Source organism: Pipistrellus hanaki (assembly GCF_964339955.1).
Source record: "Pipistrellus hanaki genome assembly, chromosome: 1".
NCBI classification, from domain to species: domain Eukaryota; kingdom Metazoa; phylum Chordata; class Mammalia; order Chiroptera; family Vespertilionidae; genus Pipistrellus; species Pipistrellus hanaki.
The window spans coordinates 141,175,589-141,192,486 of NC_140503.1; the positions used below are offsets into that span (position 1 = coordinate 141,175,589).

Below are 16,898 nucleotides of genomic sequence, written 5' to 3' on the forward strand. Positions count from 1 at the left end.
CCTGTTTTAAATGAAGGTCTAATATTGCTTAAATGAGAATTTTTCTTAATGTTACCTGCTTGAATGCTTAATATCCTACTGATTTGCTAAGGCCTGTTGTCACAGAAAAATTCTATATTATATTATTCCTCTTGATTTGAAGCTCAAAGGTCAGTTAGATATTATGAAATCTATGTTTCAGATGAAGAAACTGAGGTTTGGAGAGATTTATTTGTCCTTGGCCTTTCCCTAACAAACAAACACAAGGTCAAATGTAAGTAAATCCGATCATTTGGCTCCACATTTAGTTCATTGCTTCTGCTACGACTAGGCTCTGTTGAGATGATAAGCTCTGGTTGTTGTTATTTTCCCCTTAACTCCTTACTATTCAGGTGAAAGGATCATGGTATAAAAAACAACTTCTGGTCTCACAGTTAAAAACCTTTAGCTAACACTGTTGAGCTTCTATCCCTTAGAAGACCGATGATTGACAATTGCCTCTTGTAAAGCATGTCTCAGATATTTGGACTTGTTAAACTTTATTTAAATCGTTGGCATGGGGATGTATACAGGAGGGAACTTAAGTGGCCAGATGGTACAAAGAAACTTATTTAAATGGATATCTGAAATACGAAAAGAAATTAAAGTTAATTCCCTAGAAATTAGAAGTATCAATCTGTACCAAAGCGTACTAGAATGGATGAGAACATTTTACTATATTACTTCCTCTGTACATATTAAAGTATTACATCTGAAATACTACTCAATTCTTATAAAGCAGCAGCCCCTGAGAGTTTAGGCCAGCCTTACCTTCACTGTCTTCCCCTTACAGGATGACCCTGTCTCTGCTCTTCCACATTATTTAGATAGTTAATTTTGAGAACAGACAGTTTGTAGTTGTTGGTGTGCGCTATTGAGGGACCCAAGGAAGCAGATTTAACTGGGGCCATAATTGCACAGTGAATCACATTATATGGCAAATCATGGTCTAAAGTTTTAAATTATTCAACAATGTTTTTGTCGTGAGCTCTGGTACATCCTCATTAGCATGGAGCTGGTCGGCTGGGCTGAATCAATCACGCAGGGAGAATGAGTCCTGCCAGGCTTGTCACCTCCTGTTAACTCACAAGATAAACTTGGCCTGGAACTCCTCTTGGCTGGGAAGAGGGTTGTGTGGTGCAGATGGTGCCCATTCCATTTGGCCTAAAGGCTCAGCATCAAAATGGAGGAATAGGGTCTGGGAAAGGGGGTAAGTTCTAGGCGGAAACTTGTGGGAATAAAAGTTTTCCCTGCTTTGAACCTGGGATACAAGATCCTCAAAGTAATAATGCTTTTGAGTGTAGATTTTTACCAACAATCCCCATGTGCAGTGACGGGTGGGTGGTTCTGTAGACAGTTGTTCAGATTTTGTTTACACTACATTTTTTTTTACCCTTAAGGCTTTCTTCCTCAGTCTCACTCCCTTTCCAGATGATGAAATTGAGGCTCTGAGAGGAATGACAGATGGTACTTCTGATCTAGGCCAATACAGACTTTTCTGTCTTCCATCTCTTGCCATCACCAATGAGAATGTTATTTTCCAACTTAGAAACTTGATTTTGTTTGTCTCCATCTTTGCTTCTGCCATTAGCCCTAAGACCAGGAAATCCATGTATAGATAGCTTACCTGTATATTTCCTTTGTAACAAAATCAAGGTGCCATCAAGGACACGTTCCCTCTGAACTCTAGTGGGAAATCCTTCCTTGCCTCTTCCAGCTCTTGGTAGCTCCAGGTGTTTTTGGCTTGTGAAAGCACAACACCTATCTATTCCTTCATCTTTATATGACCCTCCCCTGAGTTTCTCCTCTTCTGCTGTATCTTCTCCTCTTATTATAAGGACATTTGTTATTGGATTTAGGGCCCATTTTGTTAATCCAAGATGATCTCATCTTGAGACTCTTTGTTAATTATTATCTGCAAATATCCTTTTTTTTTCTAAACAGTCTTAGTCACAGGTACTGTCTTTGGGTCTTGGACATACCTTTGGGGGACTAAAGTTTAACCCACTGTACCATTCTTAGGCTATCTTAAAATATATAGAACCTTACTCTTTTTTATAGGAACTTTCTCATTTTCACTCCACCTCCCTGCTCCATCCAATTTCGATGTATTTTATTGTTCCTTTCTAGTCTCTGGGAGAAACATGAATTATCAGCACTTCTCCTGGAGCCTCTATTCTGATAAGTTCAAGTCCCTTGTCTAGATTCTATGTGAATTCCTTGAAGATAGGGACTATATATATATTATCTTTGTAGCTTCTGTGGAAGGCTCTGGTATGTATCCAATAAATGTTTGTTGAACAGATGAACAATAAATAGACCCTTTCAAACATTTGTGATCTTATACTATCCTCTATTGATGCTACATCAAACATCATCTTCAATATAGGTATTAATTCTTACTGGGAAAGACATTTGGCATGTTGTGAAATGTAAGCTAAACATAATATAAAATGAATTATAAAATACTAATACCATGAGCCCAGTAGGTCTACATTAGACAGCATTTGACCTGTATTTTCAGTTCTACCATGACATTTTTAAAAAAATTTATTTTATTGATTATGGTCTCACATAATTGTCCTTATTCCCCCATTCCTATCCCAAACCCCTCTCTAGATATGCCCCCCCCCCCCCCGTTGTCCATGGCCATTGGCTAGGCCCATATGTATGCACACAAGTCCTTTGGTTGATCTCTTCCCCTTACCCCCATCCTCCCTTACTTTCCCTCTGAGGTTTGAGAGTCTGATCGCTGGTTCTCTTTTTCTGGGTCTGTTTATGTTGTTCATTATTTCCTCTAGATGTGTGAGATCATGTGATCCAAGAAATACCCTTGTAAGAACCTAAACTGCAACAAGCCATAATGGTTATGCTGAGAGGCAAATGAATCAGTCTGTAGTGAGTTCCTTTCTGGGCCAATAGTTCTTTCTACCATGACATTTTGTGTGTGTGTGTGTGTGTGTGTGTGTGTGTGTGTGTATTTGTTGAATAGTTAAAAGTTCAATAGATATTGATGTATTTTATTCTCAGAAAAATGGAGGCTAATTATTTGCAAAAAGTTAATATCTTGGGATCAATGAATAAATAAAACCTCCTGTTTCCTAAATATGTGGGTTGGTTGACTTTATGTACCAGTAAGGAATTATTTAATCTTAAAAATTATGAAGAGAAAAAAAGTTACATGCTGTTAAGTTATAATCTCAGTTGTGTATTTTGTATAAAGAACTCTTACTGAAATGCTGTGTAGTGTACCAATCTTGAGGTTCAGTTAGACAAGATTCTCCTGAACTTAAATTAATATAGTAAACTAGCTAAAGTTGGTGAATAACGATTACTTCATGACTATTCATTAAGTGGTAAATTTTCAAATTAAAATATATTAGCTGCATGAAAAGCCAGATTTGGATTTGGTACAAACTATTTGCTTTGTAATGTCAGACACTTGCTATCATTTTTCATGTTTTAGAGTTTAACACTAAAATGTTGGTGTGTATGAATGAAAGATAAGTCCTTGGTTTTTCATTAGAACAATAAAGTTGATGTTTTAATTGCCTCCTTTTTACCTCACTGGTGAAGGAAGGATTCCTATCCTAGAGTGATAGGGATGCTGAGCACATAACACCTGACACTGGAGAGACGAGATCGACAGCAGTTTACTAGTCACATACTCTCCTAGCTGGAGGAGGAGGACACCACATGCTATGTAGGGCCACAGGGAGGTTGTGTAACAAAAAGCTGTGAGAAGCAGGCTTCACAGTATCAAGAGGGTGGAGTGCCCCTGATTCCCATGGGAGGATGAAATTCTGTGGAGTGACAGGGTACTGAAACCCACTGCTCAGGGATAAGCAGAAACCGCACCTGGTCCCCTGGATAAAAAGGCTGGTTTGGAAAGGCACTGTATCTGTGGGAGTAGAGTGGGGAGGGACACCTGTAATGAGGCTACTCCTAGCCCTCCTGGTTTCACCAGATGTCAAGGCAACACTTATAATTGAGCTTTATTTTTGCCCTGTACCACACTTGTTACTTGTGATTCACAGCTTTAAAATATATATATATATATATATATATATATATATATATATATATATATATATATTTATTGATTTCAGAGAGTAAGAGAGAGGGGGAGAGAGAGAAACATCAAATGTTGAGAGTGAATCATTGATCAGCTCCTCCTACACGCCCCCTAGCGGGGATCAAGCCTGCAACCTGGGCATGTTCCCTGATCCAGAATTGAATTGTGACCTCCTGGTACATAGGTTGGTGCTCAACCACTGAGAAACACCAGCCCAGTGTGATTCACAGCTTTTAATTTAATTGTTTTTCCTTTTAGGTATAGAGATGTATTCATTATGCAGAAACTCCAGAAACTCAGAAGGAGATAAATTTTTACTTTTAGTCTATAGACAGAATTTAGAATTTAAAGGTTATATTTTGCATGTTCTATTACTTAGCTCAGCATTTAGCTTTTCATACTTATAAAATTAGAAAATGCAGCAATACTGAAGATATAAGAATTATATCTGTCAAGAATTATATTTTTGAGTTTATGGATGATATGTTTTATTGCAAATTATGACATATTTTGTAACCAAACTGAGTTCTTGCTCTGTGAGAATTTCTGTAATGAAATTGGTTTTATACTGGTATTTTTCTTTTTTTTTTTTTGGCCATGTTAGCAACATTTGTTATTTAGTTTGAATTAGAAGCCACACCCAAGGCCACAGCCCTCTTCAAAGTGAGGAATGTAAAGATACTCACAAATGCAATCACCTAATTTTGGCTCACAGATTAGTTATTGTTATTATCATTTTTACCATCTATCCATTCCTCTTCCCATGATTATGCCTAATATTCCATTTCTTAAGAAGACCTCTTTTTGTTTATTTTGTTCACTTATTTGTTGCTCTCTGCTTTTTCCCCCCTCCATTTTCTTTATTGATTATGGTATCACATAATTGTCCTCATCCCCCCAATCCCATCCCAAACCCCTCCCTACATATCTCCCCCCCCCCCCCCCCCCGTTGTCCATGGCCACTGGTCAGGCCCATATGCATGCACACGAGTCCTTTGGTTGATCTCTTCCCCTTTATCCCCACCCTCCCCTACTTTCCCTCTGAGGTTTGAAAGTCTGTTCTGTGCTTCTCTTTCTCTGAGTCTGTTTTTGTTCATCAGTCTATGTTGTTCATCATTTCCTCTAGATGTGTGAGATCATGTGATCTAAGAAATACCCTTGTAAGAACCTAAACTGAGAAAAGCCATAATGGTTATGCTGAGAGGCAAATGAATTAGTCTGCAGTGAGTTCCTTTCTGGACTAACAGTTCTTTTGAGTCCCAATTTCAATGTCAAATAGTTCCATATGTATACATGTCAGCCATGCTATATATTTCAGATCTGGTTGGTGGACAAACAGTGGTGATGCAGGTCTGCCTGTCTCTGGTTTGGTCCTGGGCATCCTTCAGCAACACAAAGTTGCTGTCTGCTGGTATGGCGAGGTGTCGTCAGCATCTTCCATCTCTGAATTGTTTCTCTTCTGTCTTCATGGCTGGAGCACTTCTGTCTATTCCTCTCTGTCACAGGATACCAGATGGTCTCGGAGTTGTTTTCTGAAAATATATAAACATATTCTCGACCAAAAGTTAATAAAGGGATATTTTTTATAAATTTGACTTGGGATCCTTTTTCATTCTCTCCCCCCACCTCCTCCAAAATGATTTTCCTCTGGCTTGTTTTGACACCATGTGTGTATTTTCATGGGTATCTTTCTGTTAGCGTTTCGAATGAAGGTTAATTTTCTAAAGTACAATTTTTTTAGATGTAATTTATTCACAGGATATTTTTCCTTACATGATATTCTTCCACTGTCACCCCCTTTTTTAATTTAAATAATAGGAGACTTTTGGAAATTTTATACTGTAGTCTTGATAGCTTTTACATTTTAATTATTTGTGCTAAACTATGACTGCTTTAGGTTCATAACATGTTATGCAATTTTACCATGAGACTCTCTGCCAATAAGAATTTTTGTTAACACTTTAGGAACAGCTTTTTGTACAGTACAATCAGTTTTTCTAGAATATTCATTTATTTCCATTAGCCACATTAATTTCCTCTGAGAAATTGGTTACTATTCAACTGTCAAACTCAACACTCTAGCAACAGTCTTATTTACCATGTGTGTATTAGTGGAATTGATTATTTGCCTTCTTGAGAAGGGCCTGAGCATTCCTGGTACTTGGCTGGATTTAGATATTAAAAACCCTCTTTTCCACACCATGGGTACCAGACATCTCAAACAAGTCTTGTTGCAGTGAGAGGGCCGCTGCTGTCAGCCAAGTCTCCGTCTGTTGCCTGGGTCCCGATTTGAGCTGTGCATGGGAAACTAAGTGGCCACGGGGGCAGGAGACCTCCCTCAGAATGGAGAAGGTTCAGGCGCCTGCCACGTTGCAGGGGGTTGGGTGGTGGTAAGGGTCTGTGCCCCACCTCCAAGTTCTCTCCTGATGGCCCCTCTGTGACTGTGCCTGTCTTGGGTTGTTCCTTCCCTGAGGAATCTTACCCATCTCTGGCTAACCAGCCCTCCTCCGGGGCCAAGCAGAGTGATGTGAGTTTTTTTTTGCCAATTCAGGTTTGCCACTCAGTGGCTCAGAGGGAAGAAATGCTTATAGAGAAGCTCATGGAGAAGCTATCCCTTTAAATTTCTTGTTAAGAAAATGTGTGACTACATGCTCTCATATGCAGTAAAATTATATACTTATTTAATGCAATTTATCAACACACTCAAAATACTTCCCATAATATATTAGTTAGATAGAATGCTAACTGAAGGGCATTTAATATATTTAAAAATATCTTATATCTCCCTGCATGGTTTTTACCATGTTCAATTTTAAGAGCCTCGGCAACTTCTAACAGTACCTTCTTTTCTTTTTTTTTTAATTTATTGATTTTTTTTTACAGAGAGGAAAGGAGAGAGTTAGAAACATTGATGAGAGAGAAACATTGATCAGCTGCCTCCTGCCCCCCCCACCCCTCCCCACTGAGGTTGTGCCCACAACCAAGGTACATGTCCTTGACTGGAATTGAACCTGGGACCTTTCATTCTGCAGGCCGACGCTCTATCCACTGAGCCAAACCGGTTTTGGCTAGCAGTACCTTCTTGAAGATCAAGCTTTTCCACATTGAAAGCTATTAGATAGAATGTTCATCCACCCTAAGATGTCTTAAATGCTTAAGTGTAACATTTACATAATATATTCTACTTGTAGATTGCTGGCCAGTCAATCATGTTTTCTGTTTACCCACCTGGTAGTGATCTTTCCATGATGCAGATTTGATTTATTTTCCTATTCAACTTAGATACAGTGAGGGCTTGACAGGAGGAGGAATGGCTGGTGTAAAGGCCCACACAACATCGAATTACTGTTCTCAGCCTCACAAGATCCTAGGATGCTGTTTACTCAATTGATTGCATTAAAGAACTTTTCGAATTTTGGCTTCAGAGAGAGAGTCTGGATTTTAGTGTCCTACTAGAATAAAAAAGAGTCCAGTCATTAGTTGAGTATTTTGTGGCAAAGTGGTATAATCAAGATGGATTATAATCAAGATGGATTATGGTCCTACAGGCAGGAGGCAAGAAGGATCAGACTGTGGTCAGAACGTGGATTTACAAAAAAGGTTTAAGTCAATTAAATTTATCTTCAGGCCCAACATAGTCATCACCGCCTCAGGGATGCCTGTCCTGCCTCTACTCCTACCCCTTTGGGTTGTGACCCTGCCAAGTGCCTTATTCTTCCTTTATTCTACCGCATTTTATTCTACTTGTTTGGTTAAATAGGTTTCCCCTGTTAGACTATGAACTTTATGAGGGTCAAGATCATAATTGTAGTATAGTTTACTGTTTTATACTCATTCCTTAGCACAGTGCCTCACACATAAATATTTGCTGAACAGTGGGTGGAGGGAGAAAGCAAAGGGAGGCTTAAGCACCATAGAATGCTCTCAGTGAGGTCAGTAAGCTAATTGCTTCTACATAGTCTCAGGCTTCCAGAGCTGGTGGTTCAGGTGAAGGCCTTATCAGGCCTTAAAATGTCTGGAGCTGTTATGCCAGATCCTAATCCCTTGATGGGGAAACTATTTGTATTTTCATTATCTCTGCATAATTATCATTTTGTTATCTATCCTCTTAGCAACTTACAAGTATATAACAGTATTGTTAACTATCATCACCATGCTGTACATTAGATCCCCAGAAATTACTCATCTTGCATAACTGAAACTTTGTACACTTTGACCACCATCACCCTTTTTTCCCTCCCCTCAACCACTGGAAACAACAAGAGTTCTCCCTGGATGTGAGTGAATCGCATAGCCTACATTGAACTGTAGTACAGTCAGCTCTATACTTGAATGAAACTTAAGAACTTGTGTAAGCTGTTTATTCTAGAATGTTTTCAGCAGGACCTGGTATGGATTTTCTATTTCAAGAACTACTCTCTTTAGTATATATACAACATTTTATCTGTAATTTTTATCTTTCCTATTAGGGAATTGTCTCTTGTCCCTAATAAATAAAATATCAGGAAAGATACTTGGATACTGTTTAATTATTTTCTTACTTGAATTTTTTCTTATGGAAAATAAAATATTAATTAATAAAATTTATGGAGTAGACCCTCAGTTCAGATTAGTTCTATGCCACATTTTTTCCCTTTGAACTAATATTTATAGCTAGTATTTTCATGTAATTGATTTTAACATTTATTTATTTGTACAATTAATGTGGAGGTTAATTCATCTATTGTATTAATTAATTATATATAAATGAATATATGATAACTTATTTTTCAAATAAGTCATAGAATTTTAAATTTTGAATTATGTAATTCTTGTGATTGATTAGACAATCCTATCTAATAAAAGAGAAACATGCAAATTGTATCTTTGCTACACTCACAAGCCATGCCCAACAGCCAATCAGGAGTGAGTATGCAATTAACCCAACAAATATGGCAGTGGCAATGGAGCTGGAGCAAGCAGGAGTCTTGAGTTGCCCCTGGCAATGGAGGAAACCAAGCTTCCCACCTACCCTAGCCTGTCCTGGCCTCCGCTTAAGGCTACAAATTTCAATTATAGGAGATAAATAAATCTCAGATACCAGGGCCTCCACTTGGGTTGCCAGGGGGTGTGGCCAGCCTGCAAACCATGACAGGCTCCTTGTCCAGGCTGCCCCACACCCCAAGAGAACCTCCACCCTGGTCCGGGACACCTTTCAGGACAAACTAGCCAGCACCCACCCGTGCACCAGGCCTCTATCCTATCTAATAAAAGAGTAATATACAGATTGACCATCACTCCAACACACAAGATGGCTGCCCCCATGTGGACACAAGATAGACTCCACAAGATGGCCAGCAGGGAAGGGCAGTTGGGAGGGACCAGGCCTGCAAGGGAGGGCAGTTGTGGGTGATCAGGCAAGCAGGGGAGGGCAGTTTGAAGGGGCCAGGCTGGCAGAGGAGGAAAGTTGGGGGGAAACAGACCTGTAGGGGAGAGAAGTTGGGGGGGGCAGACCTGCAGGGGAGGGCAGTTAGGGATGACCAGGCCAGCAGGGAAGGGCGGTTAGGGGCAATCAGGCTGGGAGGGGACTGGTCAGGGGGTGATCAGGCAGAACCGGTTAGGGGCAGTCAGGAAGGAAGGCAGGCAAGCAGTTGGGAGCCAGCAGTCCTGGATTGTGAGAGGGATCCCAGATTGGAGAGGGTGCAGGCTGGGCTGAGGGACACACACCCCTGTGCACAAATTTTGTGCAAAGGGCCTCTAGTATCAACATAATGATACTACCCTGTTTCCCCGAAAATAAGACGGTGTCTTATATTAATTTTTTCTCCCAAAGTTGCGCTAGGTCTTATTTTCAGGGGATTTCTTATCTTTCCATGCGCTAGGTCTTATTTTCGGAGGATGTCTTATTTTCGAGGAAACACGGTAGAAGCCTGATGCACAAAAATTTGTGCAAGAGTAGGCCTTCCTTCTCCCCTAGCTGCCAGCACCTGGGACGTGGGGTGGCTTCCCTCCAGCCCCGGCTTTGTCAGGAAGGATATCTGGAATAATGTCCAGTCTAATTAGCATATTACCCTATTATTATAGATGTTGCAAAGAGACATACTAAGTAATAATAAAATACAAAATATTGATTTATCTCTTTTATTTCTTGTCCTTTTGGAAATAAAACAAATATTTTAATGACTTTAGGTAAAATTTTACATATAAGTTTAAATAAATTATTTGCAGGTATACTTCATTATATAATGATAGAAATAAATTTTTATGTAGATTAATTTAGACTAATTAGTCTTAATTAAAAAAAATCTAGAACTGTAATGGGTGGAATCTGATCAATTTAAACAAAATGGTTCAACTCAGTCTAAATATGCATTTTGAAAATTCATTTATTCAGCTGTCATTGAGCATTTGTAATAAGCATCAGATAGGTGATAGATAGCTGTAGATAGAGATCTAGATATATACATACACCCATGAAGATAATCAAGACATAGTCTTTGCCCCCAAAGAGTATGAAGACTACAGCAAGTGAAGAAGGGAGCATAGACCAATGTAAGTAAGTATCTAACTAGAAGTGAATAAATTACTGTGACAATGTTGGGAAACATTCCTGGCTAAATTTCTAGAAGGCTGGGTTAGAAAGATTCCCAAGCAGAAGGAAAGAAAATTGTAAGCAAAGTAAACAGAATGCATTGGACAAAACTCACTAAGGAGCACATAGCAGCAAATGTGAGGTATTGCCTGTGGCTGGACACACTGAGTGAATGGAGTGGGATAGCAGCTGAGGCTGCAGAGGTAGCTTGGGAGTAAATTTGTGTAGGGACACGTATGCCAAGTTAAAGAATTAAAATATAGGGAGTGGGAATATGTGGAGGCTTTTAAACAGGGACATGACATTATCGGACTTTTAGCACGGTGATTTTCAGAACTGTGTGGGAGAGGGAGAAGACGGGGAGAGTAGACCAGAGACACATGCGATGGGGCAGGTGAGAGATACCAAGAGAGAGGCCAAGCAGTAGTAGATGTGGGGACGAGGAAGGGCAAATGTGGACATTCCAGTGATTTTTTTGTTGAGATTATAAGGAGATTTTCAGAAATTGAGTTAAAAACATTTGATTCTCTCTAGGGTGGTTAACATTTTGTTGTTTTATAAGCTTTGATACTTTCTTTTTTATTTTATTTTTTAAAATATATTTTATTGATTTTTTACACAGAGGAAGAGAGAGGGATAGAGAGTTAGAAACATCGATGAGAGAGCGTCATCGATCAGCTGCCTCCTGCACACCCACCACCGGGGATGTGCCCACAACCAAAGTACGTGCCCTTGACCGGAATCGAACCTGGGACCCTTCAGTCCGCAGGCTGATGCTCTATCCACTGAGCCAAAGAGGTTCGACAAGCTTTAATACTTTCTACGTCAAATTTTGTAGTGGTTTGAATCACAGCTTGGTTTAGTTTTGTCTGGTTCCAGATTAAGCTTTTGGCACAGCACTAAAAGCATCCCCAGCAAGGAGACTTGAATATGATATATTACAGGTCCTGAAAGTCATATATGTCAACAGGAACTGGAACTTCATAGGTATATTCTGAGTTTAGTAAAAAGGATATACTATAAATAATATAAATTTGTGAATTGTTTATGACTGAGCATTGCTTATGGCTATGTTTGCGTGTAAAATGCATTGGCATGATATAATTCCCTTTTCCTCATTGTAAGTCAAAGAAAGAACCATAACTTATGGAGAAGCTGTAAGGTAAAAGAAATATGGTGCATTTCCAAAGTGAACTAGCAAAAACTCCCACTCTCTTGCTGGTCCTTGCTTTTGATCTCTTATATTTATCTGGTAGTATTTCTTCAGTCCGTGATAGGGAGGCTGCTGTAGTAAATTGACTTAAAATCTTCAGGATCTCAAAGCCAGTACAGATAGCAGGAATGTAGAGGAAGGGTTCAGAAGAATACTGCTGAACTTTCACATGTCTTGAAAACCATCAAGCCAAGGGACTGTCGTAATTCATTTAACTTTTTCATCAAGACGCAGACCCTTCTTCAGAGGAAACAACGAGCCATTATGGGTGAGTTGAATTCTCATTTCTAAGTGCATCCTTCTTTCTTAGGATCCTCAGAAATGGCACCCTAAAAGCTCAACTAGTTACTGTTATGCAGTCGCTCTCTGCCCAAACTTACTGCTTTAATGAATTAAAGGTATAAATGAATGGAGGCCAAGATGGACAACTTTGTCTAAATGGTTTCTCTAGTTCCAGAAATCATTAATCAGTCAACCTTCTACGCTCATCTACCTTGATAAGTTGCTGTGTCACTATAGATGATCTCCTTTTGTTGTTTCTTGATACCTGTAACTTTTTTTCCCCCTTTACTTTCACCTGTTCAAAGATGGTCTCTTTTACTAGACTGTCAGAAACTATATCTATCTTGTTGTTGGGTATATTCAGAGTTTAACACGGTGCCCAGCCCCAAACTAAGGTACATGAAATATGCCTAAAATTTTTTTTTTTTTTTAAAGAAAGGGAAGGTTGGGAGAGAGAAAAGATGGGAAGCTGGCCTTGGATCACACAGAACAGGGTAAAATCTCATCACTTCAATTACAGTAGCAACCATAATGCTGACACTATTCTTAAAAGGTGAGCAAAATTATAATGATACATTTTAAGAATAGTGGCTGGCACAATATTTATTTATTTATTTATTTATTTATTATCTTTATTGTTGAGTATATTACAGATGTCCCCTCCCCAGCCCCCACTCCCTGTTGGTCCTCCCATTGTCCCCCTCCACCTGTTTCCACTATGGCTCACCTGTTCACCACCCTATTGTCTTTGGCCATGGGCATATTCTTTGGTTAATCTCTCTCTCCCCCCCCCCCCCCCCGCCCCCCTGACCAGATATTTATTTTTCTTACCTGGTCTCAAATTTTTCTTCATCTTTCAGTAAGCCACAGGCAGAAAGACTTCATTTTATAGGTAAAATTAGTGATTGAAGATATAGAGGACTTACGGGGCATAATTCAGGAAGAACTTGGCTCCCTTCTTGATGTGTCCCTTGCCTCACTTTGCAGCCGTATATTGCCTAGGATTTGCACACATGTTATGCGGAATGGGACTCTTGAGAGAGAAAGATGAGTTTTATAAAATGTACTTCTGGTTCAATTTCAAGGATTATTTAAACCTACTTAAGATGTTATGCAAATTCCTATGGGGTTTTTCTCCCCCTTACAAACTTTTGCCTAACTGGGCAAAGTTCTCATTTTCCTTCCATTTTATAAAATTTAGGAAGAGCATATGTGTTATTAACAAATACCTCATTGAGCATATCCATTTTCTAGAAATTTAATTAATTTTAATAAAATGAACCAATACCTAATTGAGCATATCCACTTTCTAGAAACTTAATTTTCTAATTTGAGAGGTCCATTATTTACATGAGATTTTTCTACCACTTATAAATAAACTTTATTTTTGCAGGTTTTCCAGTCACTAAGTAGAATAAAAGAAAATTGTCAGATACAGCAGATCCAGTAGAGATTTCTCATATCACCCAGCAATAAAAAGAAAGGAATTCAGACTTCTAACAAAGCTATTAGTCAAAAGCTATAATTTGCATATTTGACTCACATCCAGGGAGTGCATTATTTGGCATTACTTTCCAGAGACAAAGCAACGGCAACGTGCAACATTTAGAATCTTACTAAGGCTCGTGTTCTCACAGCGCCAGAAAATCTTTTTGTTGTAAACATGTTCACTGTGAAACATGAATTGACATAGCTCAGTAGAGTGCAAAGCTCAATTCACAAATATTTTGATATTTAGGCCCTGGGATAAAATAGCACCTGTTCCAATTCTGAATGCAGAACCCAAATAAACAGTGGTCACCGCACCACTAGAAGGTAGCTTAATTGTTTTTATGTATTAGCCAAAAGTAATAGGGGAGCTTTAAATTCTACACACCAGGTTTGTTGGAAAGCTGATTCAGTTGAATTCTCAACCAAAAAGAAAGCAGGAAAATGACACTTACTAGGTTGAGGATATAAAGGGGAAGAGGAAAAGTGACAGAATAATACTTAGATTGGCAGAGAGGAGCTAATGAGTTGCAGCTGTATTCAAAAGAACGCTTTAAGGTTTTTTAAGCATAAGCAGTGATAGAAAGAAGGAGATTGGAATAATTGATCTAACAGACATGTCAAGTGAAATACATTTGTTGTTCAGTGGGGAATCTGGAATATGCCACTGAATACCTTAAGCTCATTTTATGAATTGTAACTAGAAATACACACGCACATACTCACAGATAACTGGTATTGCTATGGAATGCACTGATTTGAAATTCAGGTACTCCACGTATGGTTCTTATTAGTACATAGGAAATTTTAACTGATTTTATTCTTTGTGTAAATTAAAAAAAAAAAAGTAAAAATGGAAATCCAACCTAAAAAAAATGTCCACTTTGTAAAGCAGGGGCTCCATAAATCAGACATTTTAATGTGGGAATTCCAGGTGCTTTCTGATGCTGAAGATGCCTCAGCCCAGGAAATATTACATTGAACACCTGTTTATGTATGTACAAGCCCCTTTCTGAAAACAAACCCTATGTTAGCACAGCACTTACGTTATATTTAACTTATCTTAAAAGTTTCTAATGTCATAGAAATAGCATAAACTTAATGTGTATTATAATTAGTCACTAGTTTACACCATCATGACAACTAATCTTAATGGTTTTTTTTTTTTTTTTTTTTTTTTTTTTTTTTTTTTTTTACAATACAGAGGGCCCACAGTCCTTTTTAAAGATCCTTAAAGTTTACATGTGTACACTAGTTGTAAGTTTCTTCCACATTTTCTTGGTTTCCTTTTTTCATGTTGATGTTTGGAAATTATTAATATATTTTATTGTTTTTTCACAGGAAGAGAGAGGGATAGAGAGGTAGAAACATTGATGAGAGAGAAACATTGATCAGCTGCCTCCTGCACACGTCCTACTGGGGATGTGCCGGCAACCAAGGTACATGCCCGTGACCGGAATCAAACCCGAGACCCCTCAGTCTGAAGGCCGACGCTCTATCCACTGAGCCACACCGGTTTTGGCCGATGTTTGAAAATTATTAGAGACGACCCCAATAACTGATTTGGGATCTTGACTGTTGTTAGAGTTGAGAAGTGTTTTCTTCCTCAGCCTAATGCATATGGACTTTGGGACCACTTTACATATTCTGTTTTAAAGTTATAAAACTTTATTGCAAAATTTAAAAATTGCCTGGTCTTGTTTATTAACTATTGAAGTTATAGCCTAAACTTAGGTTGATGTATATACTTGAATTTGTTGTTGTTGTTGTTACTCGGGGAATACGCAGCCTTGTTCCATGGCAGTGGTCAGCAAACTGGGCTCTAGAGCCACATTCGGCTCTTTGGCCCTATGAGTGTGGCTCTTCCACAGAATACCACGTGCGGGTGTGCATGTACAATGCGATTGAAACTTCGTGGCCCATGCACAGAAGTCGGTTTTCGGCCTGGGCGAGTCTGTTTTGAAGAAGTGGCGTTAGAAGAAGTGGGGTCATCGGTCGGTCCGGGGATGGGAGCCGCGGTTTGCCGACCACTGTTCTATGGTGTTACATGACTGTCTTCATATCAACATACCAACACGTGTTGTTTTTCCGTTGGAGGTAATGCCTTGCAGCAAACATTGGAAAGATGGCTTGCTGTGTTCAGGTATGGAATCTAAACCATAGAATGAAGTGGAGCTACCCAGCTGGGCTTATTAATAAGCAAATTATTAACAAGCAGGAAGATGCTGGCGTATCAGACTAGATGTAATTGTGACTATTCAGCTAGAGACTGGGATGAACATTTCATTTAGCTAGTTATTGTCATAAGTAAAATTGTTGTGGAATGTTTAAAATATTTAATGGAACACAAATTATTCTCATATAATTTAGACCCATTCAGAGAAACTGATTTGCATAATTTTATGTAGTTCTGGTCCATTCATTAAAAGACTATTCCTAAAGACCTGTTGAATAGTAAACCAATGAGGTGAATAATCCTGTTAAATAAATGACGAAATGAATGTTGTTAACCTAGTTTGAATTATGGATCTGAAATTGTATTGCACTAGTCTGGGTAGGCTCACTGTTTTAACCAGCAATCCCCCCAAATCCAGTCTCCTAATATAAAAAGCGTGTATTTCCTGTTGCGGTCACATCCAGTGTGAGTATGGAGGTGTGGGTGAAGGGGTTGTCTCCGCTTAAGCAGCCATTGCGGGATGAAGGATCCTTTCATGGCGTTTCTGGGCTAGCATCCCTTCAGGGCCTTGTCTTCCTTTCTTATCAACAATGGATAAGAAAAGAGAAAAATCACAGAGGATTTGCATAGAGGACTCCAAGTTGTCCTTCTTACCTCTGCCCACATTCCTTTGGGTGCCCAAGAAAAAAGGAAACCGTTTGCTGAATACATAGCCTTCTCTTCTACAAACATTTCCTGAGAAAACATTCTGCGTTTCATAATTTTCACAATTAAAATTGAGCCATGCCACTTGTTAATCTATATTACTTAGGTTTTATACTTGGATTAGGTAATTACTTAGCAGAAGTGTTGAAGCAATTTGCAATTCTATGATCATCAACATAGACCAGTTTCACATGGGCTCGAAGCTGAAGGGTCAGGAAATCCCTATGAATTATTTATTTTACTTCTATAATTAGAAATGACTCTGGTGTATTGCAATAGATCAGAACCAGAAACTGGCAGGATTTGATGAGCAGAGACACAGGTGGCTTCTCATAATGAGCCCGATATGAGGAATTTGGAGCAGTTCAAG

The 16,898-nt window shown here is 38.9% G+C and overlaps 1 protein-coding gene across 1 annotated transcript in view; it reads left to right on the forward strand.

Moving 5' to 3' along the window:
• The window catches only part of COL25A1 (collagen type XXV alpha 1 chain), a 459,898-nt gene that overhangs the window by 124,601 nt on the left and 318,399 nt on the right, over positions 1 to 16,898 (forward strand). The gene's annotated exons all lie outside the window — the stretch shown is intronic.